Raw genomic sequence first — 10,702 nt, 5'->3', positions numbered from 1 at the left:
GTCTTCATTTAGATGTTGATCTTCAACCTCCAAACCGTCAGAACTTTAATTTTACTAATAAAGTTGGAATTCCTTCTTGCACTAGAAAATGCATGAAAGAATTTGGAGTTGCAATCCCCTTCAGTTGCCCATTTGACTTTGGCACGCTATCTCCACGAAGTGTTAATCCGAGCTAAATTAGAGTTGAATTCTCCCACCTTGACTTTGAGTGTCCAGTTATCATCATCCGAGAGCCCACCTTCTTTGCATTCTTTTTTCTAAAGCTCCAATATCTCTTTAAGTATACTATCCTTCGCCTGGACAAAAGCTTTATGTTTTTCCTTGCTCCAATAGTACAATGCCTTCAATGATCTCTTCATTATATGATTTAATACTTTCCTATAATCACCCACAACATTTTTCCTCCAAATATTCTTCACCACAACAAAAGATGCTAGATTTGAGGCCCAAACGTCTTCAAATCTAATTATCTTTTTATAGTTTGAATTATATTCCAGAAGGTTTAACAGAATTGGACAATGGTTCGAAGCAATTGTAGACAAGTGCCTTACCATCAAATGATGAGGAGAGCAGAAATTCATTGAGTTTAAGTAACATCTATCCAATCATTCTAGAATTCTATCTACTCTAGATTGGTTATTACACCAGGTTAATTTGGGTCCAACACAACCCACTTCATGTAGATCATTATTTGCATGAAAAACTTCTATTTCTTTGGCTCCTAGGGAATAAACAAATCTTTTTCCACCTCTTTTATCTTCCTTACTGAGAAGATAAATAAAATCTCCCCCAATCACCAAAGATAATTTCTTTGAAGAATAAATCTGTAACTTTTCCCAAGGTATTCTCCTTTTATATACATCCTTGGTGCCATAAATAGTGGTATTCTCCAACATCCTTTATTTAGAATCTCAAGCTCTCAAATAATAACTTGCTGAGAAGATTCCAAAACTCCAAATGATGTCTTGTTAGATCTCCATAACACCATAATACCACAAGATAATCCTTCAGAAGGGACTTGGAAATAATTCTAATCCGCACCAATTAACAAGTCTACCTCTCTTCTATCAAACAAGGAAACCTTAGATTCTAGCAAACCAAAAAAAAAAAACCCCCATTGTCTTTCACAAACTCCTTATTGTATAGAGAAGCTCTACTCTTCCTAGCTCCTCTACAATTCCAAAAGGAATTGAATGACATCATTGTAAAAGAGGGGAAGGATTCCCCATTTTTTCATTAAGATCTCCCTCCAATCTTCTACTTCTAGTAGCCATTTTTATAGGACCTAAACCTTTATGTTATTTAAATCCTTTATTTTTGGATCCTGTTTCTTTCCCACCATCAACCTCAACTGCCATATCTATTTCAACATTCATGCTACTATTTTCTGGTATGCACTGAACAGAGTTTGTCTTTAGGAGATACAACCATATCAGATACTACCATCTCTCCTTCCTCAACTTCTTCTTCTAATAATTTAAATTTATTTTCATCAATGGAAATTATAGAAGAGTGAAAAGCCATACCCAGATCAATTTTTACATCCAACTGTTGAATAGAGGTAGCTTGAATATCTGCAGGATCTTTCAAAACTTCTTCCACAACAGTAGCATTTACTTCCAGCTCTTTGTTTCCACAGTCTTTGGTAATAACTTTGTCGACCTTCCTATAATGCTTCACTGGAATATTAGATTTTCCAATATTTCCATTCCAGTGATGTTGCATATTAATCCTTGGACCTTTGTTTTTTTTATTTTTTTCCTACTAAAATTCACATGTATCCACGGCTCGTATTCAACATTATTTTGATCAACCAAATTAGCTGATTCAACTCCTTGAATTGAATTTTCTTTTGTACCCATAGATTCAGTGCCTTTAGTTGTTTGAACAGCCTTTAAAATCAAATCCGAGCAATTATTCTTCAGATGACCTATTTTACCACAATTGAAACAAAAGTTGGGAATCTTTTTGTTTTTAATTCTTTGGAAGAATTTTCCTGAGCATCCTTCAACCCAAACACCCAAAGGGAGCCTTCCATCTAAATTGATACGAACGCAAATTCTAGCAAATTCTTTTCTTCTCCATTGGAACATATTTCCATCGATCATATACAGTTTCCTAACCATAGAAGCAATCCTGTAAATGTTGATTTTGTCCCAGCATTGGAGAGGTAAGTTTGGCATTCTAATCCAAACTGGTGTAGATAGTCCTTTCAAGGATAAAGGAGAAAATGATGGGGACCACCTATCCAACCCAATTATGTTATCCTTCACATACCACAGACCGTTGGAGAAGACTGATTCCAATGCTTTTTGTTCATCGAATGCATAAAGCACCCATCCCAAACCAAACATTGTTAAATGAAATTTACCAAAGTGTGACCATTGTCTTCTTAACTCCATGATATTCATTTTAGATGGAGTATTATCCCCAAAGACTTTTATAACCATAGATTTTCAAAGCTTATTTGAGTTCTCCATTTCATTTGCTGAAAGAAGCTTTACCACAACATCTTCTCCTACAAAATCCTTTCGAAAATCTAGGTTGGAAACATTAATATTAGATTTTTTGATTCAAGAATTATTCAACTAATTGTTAGTAGGCATCTTAGGAGTAACAGACTGAATGCCTGTGATTCTTCTTCTTCTTCTTCTTCTTTATTTTTATCTTTTTCTTTTAAATTTCTTTTACTCAGATTTTTTGAATCAGCCTCCTGAGAGTTTGGTTTACTTCATGTGTTAATATTTCATAATAATTGCTCCACTAGAAGTGTTTATTTGATGCTTAATGCACTCATCATGGTTAATATTTTGCAATAAAATTCTAAGAAGAATAAGCATGACTATGCTTAAAAGAATTATCTTCGGCTGCATGCACGGAGTAGAAAGACAATTGTAAATCATAATGTTTATTTACTATATTTTTTTTATCTATTAAGAAATGGTATATGGTTTTATTTTCTTTGTTTAATTTAGTTAAGAAGGCATTAAAGCTGTATGTGGCTACCATATTCTGTTACGCCACTATTGAATCATGTAGTGGAAGTTAACTTAAAGCATTCCTAGGGATGGAGAAGCTGCCATTAAGACCATAGGGTTATAACTTTTGGACTTGGAGAGGTCGGAAGATACACTACATAGAGCAAGGACGAGGGCTTCCTATTGTTCTTATCCATGGATTTGGAGCTTCAGCTTTCCACTGGAGGTTTGCCTATTCGATATAGTTGTTAATTTTCTGTTCTCAATAATAAGTTGAAACCACATCCATATGTCTGTAGTTTTTATTCTTTGGGACTTTAAACTTTATGGATTTTAGTTGCTCTGAATGAAGATTCATGCCTCTATATTAGTTAGTGTTATTATGCACTGACCATCACCGTTGCTCATTCTGAAAAAATTGTGATTGTATGTGATTGTCAGCCTGAGCCAAATGTTATTACTTTTCATCATCTAAAATCATTTCACTTGTAGGTTTGTGATATGGCGGGAGAAGGAGCCATAGGAGAGGGGGGATCATTTCTGTGGATTAATTATGAAATATTTCTTAATTGAGGAGGACATATTTGAGGGCTGATTTGTAGGGTATTAATTAGAAAATATTTCTTAATTGAAAAGGGAAGAATTAGGGCCTAATTTGAGAGCTGATTTGGGAGGGAAAATACTTAAGGAAATAAGATAGATTTGGGAGGGAATTGAGGGAGGGCTAATTGGGTATTTGTTGTTTATTATTTGTTTAAAATAGGTGATTTTCTTAAGGTTAGGGGTATGTGTTGTTTGCTGAATATTTATTGTCCTTAGGGTGTTTGGGCTTTAGATGGAGGCAAGAGATTTGGGAGAGCCGGATCTTCTCTCCAATTCAAGATCCACTTTTATCTTTTCTTTTTTTTTCATAAAACATTAAATAAAAAAAATATTCTTGTGTGTTCTATTCTTGATTTTCTTGTCATGGGTTTTTTGAAATTATTGAAATTAGATTTTTGCAAAGGATTTTCCTAAATTTCTGCAAGCACTTCCTATCAAGCTGATATCAGAGCGGTGTCCTATGCTGAAATTTAAGGCCCCATCGCTAATTTCTGCTGTATTTTTCTTCCCAAATTATTGATTTTCGCCGTTTGAAGACCAAATTCGCCAATTTTATTGTTTTTCATGGTTTGGAACATAAATCCATGAATGACAACAAAGAAGATTGAGGTGTTGGAAGGCCAGATGGAAAATCTTAAGGCCAGAGTAGAGGAAAGATATTCCGGCATGGAAGGGAGGCTCTCATCCATAGAGAGCCACTTAAAAAATATGGAAGAGATGATGAAGAAGTTGATCGAAATGCAATCAAAAGACTCATCGGTTGTTCCGTGGGCGAACCAAAGGGAAGGAGATTGTGGAGGACAATGATGAAGTGGAGAGTATTTTCCATCAAGGACCACCACGGGGGGCTCTATTGATGGGCAAATCGGGGTATACCAAAGGAAGGATAGCAAGGAGGGGGGATTCCAAACCCTTTGTGAGACTACCTGTATATGGGGAGAGGTGGAATGGTGGAGGTCATGGTTGGGCGAAACCATGGGGTCCAAATTAGCCAAGGGAGGAAGGGAGAGATTTGCACCATCATTACATAGGAGGAACTAATAGAGGGAGCCATTTGGGTATTGATGCGAGATCAAGAAAGTTAAAGATGCCAGTGTTTGAAGGGGGAGAAGCTCGGGGATGGGTGTATCGGGTGGAGCATTACTTTGCGATTAATGGCTTGACGGTAGGGGAAAAACTCATGGTTACAGGGCTATGTTTGGAGGGAAAAGCCCTAGCTTGGTTTCAATAGAGGGAGACTCAGTATCTGATCTATTCATGGGGGAACTTAAGGAGCGTTTGTTGGAGCATTTTTGAGCCATTCAGGAAGGTGACCTTCACGAACAATTATATGCTCTAACTCAAGAGGAGATAGTCATGGAGTATCAGGAGAAGTTTGAGCTATTGTTGGGAAGACTGAGATGAATTTTTTAGGAAGGGTTAGAAAAGAATTTCATGAAGGGGCTTAGGGAGGACATACAAGCAGAGCTCAGGATACTAAGACCTAGAGGGTTGAGAGAGACAACAGAGCTTGCTCAGAGGGTGGAGAAAAAGTATCAACATAAGAAGGCCAGTAGGAGCAACATCATGGGAGGGGCTTATAAGAGTACCTCTACGACCGTGGCATCGAGAACCTAGATGATATTGTTTCAAAGGGAAGCACCGAAGGGGAAGGGCATGGAGTTCCAAGGAGACAACTTCAAACGCCTTATGGAAACAGAGGTGCAAGATAGGCATGCAAAGGGGTTATGTTTCAGATGTGATGAGAGGTATACATTAGGGCATATGTGTAAAGATCGAACTCTTTAGATTCTCATCATCTGGAATGACAAGGAAGCTGAGAAAGGAGGTGGGAGTATTATACAGTGGGAGCGGAAGCCATAAAAGAGGGGGACTAATTTGGGAGCTGATTTGGATGGGTTTTGATTAGGAAATATTTCTTAATTGAAGAGGTCATATTTGGGGGCTGATCTAGAGGGGTTTATTTAGGAAATATTTCTTAATTGAAGAGGTCAAATTTGAGGGGCTGATTTGGAGAGGATTAATTAGGAAATGTTTTCTAATTGAAGAGGGCAGATTTGGGGGTTGATTTGAGGGCTTATTTTGTAGGAAAATAATTAAAAAAGTAGGGCAGATTTGGGAGGAAATTTAGGGAGGCTGTTTGGGTATTTGATGTTTATTGTTTGTATTAAGTAGGTGAATTTCCTTGAGTTAGATGTATCTGTTGTTTGTTGAATTTAGATTGTTCTTAGGGTATTTAGGCTCTAGCCAATGGCTAGAGATTCTAGAGAGATGGATCTTCCTCTCCAATTAAAGATCCACTTGTACCTTCTATTTCTTTCATAAGACTTTCAATAAAAAAAAGTGCTCGTTTGTTCTTTTCCATAGTTTTCTTGACATGGGTTTTCTAAATTTGCTGAAATCAGATTTTAGCTAAGACTTTTTCTAAATTTCTGCAAGCACTTCCTATCAGTTTGTCTTGCACTTATTTCATTAAAGCTCAATATCTGTGATCAATTTTTACTTGATTACCTGTGCATGAAATATATAGGTAATTTTGGACAATCCAAGTGAAACTCAGTTTTTTTTTTTTAAATCTTTGACAAAAGTACTGATTAAACCTTACTTTGAAGCTTCATATTGTGGATTTCCTTCTCAAGATAAGTTAAGATATTGAATATAGCAACATAAACAATCTTGTTCAGACTCATTGAGGATTACCAATTTGAAAATAAATACATGCTAAATCTAGATTTAAAATCAGTGCTTACAATGTGAGTTAATTAAATCAGTGCTTACAACGTGAGCTTTCTTTTTTATTACTAGGGCTACAAAGTGGCGAGGTACTTTGATTCAACCTTCAGGTACAACATCCCAGAACTGGCAAAAAGTATAAGGTTTATGCTTTAGATTTGCTTGGATTTGGATGGAGCGAGAAAGATCATTAAGTACGATGCAACAATCTGGAAGGACCAGGTGGCTGATTTCATGAAGGATAATGTTAAAGAACCTGCAATTTTAGTCGGTAATAGGTACCGGCAACCTTCTTATTACTGATTTTTGGTCATATTTAGCAATAGAATTACGGTTGCATTCCAAAAGTCATGTTTAAACCCTCTTCGCTCATACCAAGTCATAGTGAGTTGAGAAATTGTTCACTAACCATAGTGTTTAAACTGGCAAATGCTTATTATACTTTTATGTAATGTAAAAATGCCGTATGTATGATTTCATTATCTTTATAGTATTCAGTAATCTTCTCAAAGGGTGCGCTTATTATCTTTATACTTTCCAACCTCATCTTTTTTTTTTTTTTTATTGTATTTTTTTAACTTAGACTCTGCTTCTAAACGGTAATTTTAAATTACATTTTCATTGAATTTCAAAATTTTCTGTGCACTTCTATACTATGAGTTTGTCATGCATTCGCTTTGAAGGAGAGAAGCTACTTTTAATATTGATTGTTAAAAACTGATATTTGACCTATAAACAATCTCCAGTCTTGGAGGATTCACGGCTTTGTTTACAGCATCAGAGTTGCCTCAGCTTGTTCGTGGTTTAGTTCTCCTGAACACTGCTGGCCAATTTAGAGACTCGAACATAAATCCCGTCATCAACAATGAAGAGTCAGCTAAAAATAAATATCTATTCAACCCCGTGATGCTGACGTTCCAAAGAGTCTTTCTTGGCATTCTATTTTGGCAAGCAAAGCAGCCTTTTAGAGTCAAATCAGTGTTGAAAAGTGTATGGTACTCCATACACTACAATAATCGCTCAAATCTTTTAACCAAGTCATGGCATAAGTTGATTGTTTTTTCAATTTCAAGTATGAGAATGACATTTTTCATTTCCTTTTTTTCAGAGTGCAGATTCTCAGCATATTTCATGGTAATTGCATGTACATTTGTGGCATCGCAACCATCCAATTTAATTTCGTCTGTTAAGATTGAATCCATTAACTTTTTTCCAAATTATTCTAGCTTTTCTAGATTCAACTATTGCCATCCAATGTGAATTGGATGGCTGGAATGCCATATTGCATCTCTACAGTCACCATGGTAACTGTAGATGATGTATACTCTCTAGTCCATGCATATCTTAAATATCCAGAAGTTTACTATCCTGTTTTCAGTTTACAGTAACCTTTGTTTTTGTCACGTTAAACAAATTCCATTCCTGTATAGATAGCCATGTTTCATCCTGTATGGATTTGGTTTCCTATTGGTATCTATTCATGCGTGTTCTATTATCTGAATGTATCCAGGTCTATATAAACACCTCCAATGTTGATGATTATCTTGTGGAATCCATTACCATACCTGCAGGAGATCCAAATGCAGGAGAAGTGTATTATCGGTAATTAAAGTGCTATAGTTTCCGTCTTTTCCGCTTGGAATGAAAATTTTTGTTCGATATAGAAAACATGAATGTTGATTATTTTTGTAGGTTGATGACAAGATTTATGATTGACCAGAGCAATTACACGCTTGATAGCATACTGCAGAAGTTGTCATGCCCACTGCTGCTGTTATGGGGTGATCTGGACCCCTGGGTAAGGCCTGCAAAAGCAGTCAGAATTAAAGAGTTTTATCCAAACACGAGCATCGTAAACTTGAAAGCGGGTCATTGCCCTCATGATGAGGAACCTGAGCTCGTCAACAATGCACTTATAGATTGGCTAACTTCTTTGGATCACGAAGCGAGCTTCCAAATGGCTCAAACATGACCAGTACTTTTAGATCTCTCATTCACAGTTCTCTTAGTTGATGCCGTCTTCAGATTCTACATTGGATTATCATGAGAGATTCCATCGATAGTTTGCTATTTAGTCATTTTATCTGTGTACAAAACAATTTTATACTTTTATTTGACTTGTATATACGCACTCTCGTCTCTAGCATGAAGATTTATGAGCATTCAAAACATCAAATCGTCATTATGATGGGCATGTGGGAGGTTACTCATGATTTAAAATCTTGCACATGGCAAAGGAAATTTTAAATTGTAAAGCTCCTGAGAATGGAGCAGATTTGGCTATCCCATGTCTTGTAGTGCTCAGAGTAAAAATGTGGAGAGCTTACTTATGACTTGTTTAAGATAAAAACAAAAGTGATAAAAGAAAAATTAAGTATTAAAAATTTGATCTCATGCTTAGCTTGCATTTTCGTATATGCTCATATATGTAACTCAAAGGTACCTAAACAGTTTTGTTAAGGAGCTTGGTCATAGGAAATATGTGCTTACCACAATGCTTGTCCTGAGGAAACCATGTCCTGAAAGTGTGCTCCAATCCACAAGTAAAGGGGAATTCTTTTATAAATCTTGTGGCATAGGAACTCGAATCTAGAGGATTGGAATAAAGATGTGCTCATTACTGAGGAGTTCGTATAGTAGACTTTCTTAGACAAGTCTTCGGCTTTAGGGGCACTAACCTTGTGAGAGCTTCACCAATAGGGGCACTCTCCTTGTGAGAGCTTGCTCTCCCCATAATAATTGCCCACAACCAAAGCCAGTTGACTTTTAAGGATATCCTTGTTCAAACTATAGGAAGCATAAACTTATTTAACCTATGATCATGACTTTGTTAATAGTATTTGTTCTTGGACTGCAATCACTTTTTGCTCAAGAGACATTTTTATCTCTAGGGACTTAAAATATTTCCCCAGGTACTTATCTAGGTAGAATTGTTGTAGATTCTGACTCTTGAAGACTCACCCAAGGTTTTGCTAGTGGGTCTTCTCAGAGGCAAAGGGACACATCAAAGGCAAAGGGCTATGTGTATCCTAATTAATTCAAGTTACATGTATGTGTCAGTGTGGACATGCCATATCATATATATATTACTTTTGTTTATAGTAGATTTTTTCTATAGCCCTCTTAATTTAATAAATGAGGGATTAAAACTTATATTTTGAACTTCATGCTTTTTTATATCAATTTATGCTTATAAGGCGTCCACCCTTCTATGGTTTTCAGCTTACAATTGGATGTCATCATCTCATTCTCAAAATTTAAAGAGATATTCAATAGACAATTCATAAGCACTCAAACACCACTAAAGAGCTCAAAAGCTCTTTTGAAGTTGATATTAGAACCAAGTGAGTCAATAGGTAGCTTCGTCATTAGGTACAAGAGAGAAATGCTAGAAGTCAATGACCTAGAGCGACAATTACACAGGTCACACTGACACAAGGATTGTCGGATGGACCATCCAGATATACTCTTGGCATTCACTTACAACCATAAGCATGTAAAAGAATGAACTTGTGTGGTCTAGTACTCATTAGCCACTCACATTCGAAGGAGTTAATGTCAAGGCATAATTACCACTAGAGTTGTGGGCATTACTGAAGTCACCTTGGTGGGCCATAACCTAAAAGGAAAATTGTTTGCACCATAAGGTTGATGCCACCATGGATAAAAGCGGGTGCCCTTGTTGATGAGACCCCTTAGAATCACGACATTGCCTACCCCATGATTATAAGAAGGGACATCTAAAGATTGCCCATATAGAGATGATAGAGCACATCTCACTTACCAGTACCCAACCATCACGTCCCACTCAAAATCTAATGAAGGTGGGTGGTCGTAGTGATGACACCTCATAATTCTATGCATGCCTAAAAGATCATAGGCATGAAACGAAGAATGTAGGCACCTCCGAGGGTTTGCGGAAGATCTAATAAAATAAAAAACTTGAAAGAGTCCACCTTAGTGAACTCGGGCATGCAACTAGACAAGGTGCTAGTAGAAGACAAATGGAACAAGTTTGTTCTCACTTGTGCCAGCCACATCGTTGGGGTTGAGCCTACTATTATTGAAGGAGACTAAGTAGAGAAATCTTGAGAGATGATTGGACATTACATTAGAGAAGAAAACATGAAGACAATGCCCCACACACTAATAACTAAAATTGTGCCAATCACCTTCACTAAAGTGAGTAGGCCGATGAGTTAGAAATCTTTCATTGACATTGTTGTGGTCACCATTCTTATAGAAACCATCATATCAGCATCATCGCCATTGATATTTGTAGTCTTATTAACAAATTTTAACCACATTTTAAATATAACATGATCACTTCCCAACTCATCCCATTGTAGGTCCTCCTTATGATATCTCTAGTAAGAGGTTGGAGACCA

General features: G+C 36.6%; 1 pseudogene; it reads left to right on the top strand.

The window, feature by feature from the left end:
- Positions 1-3,067: 3,067 nt before the first annotated feature.
- LOC110113009 lies at positions 3,068-8,286 on the top strand (annotated as a pseudogene).
- Positions 8,287-10,702: the final 2,416 nt, after the last annotated feature.

The sequence above is a fragment of the Dendrobium catenatum genome, unplaced genomic scaffold, assembly GCF_001605985.2.
Source record: "Dendrobium catenatum unplaced genomic scaffold, ASM160598v2 fragScaff_scaffold_1682, whole genome shotgun sequence".
NCBI lineage: Eukaryota > Viridiplantae > Streptophyta > Magnoliopsida > Asparagales > Orchidaceae > Dendrobium > Dendrobium catenatum.
Note: the sequence above shows the minus strand (reverse complement) of the source record. Positions and strands in the feature narration are given on the sequence as shown.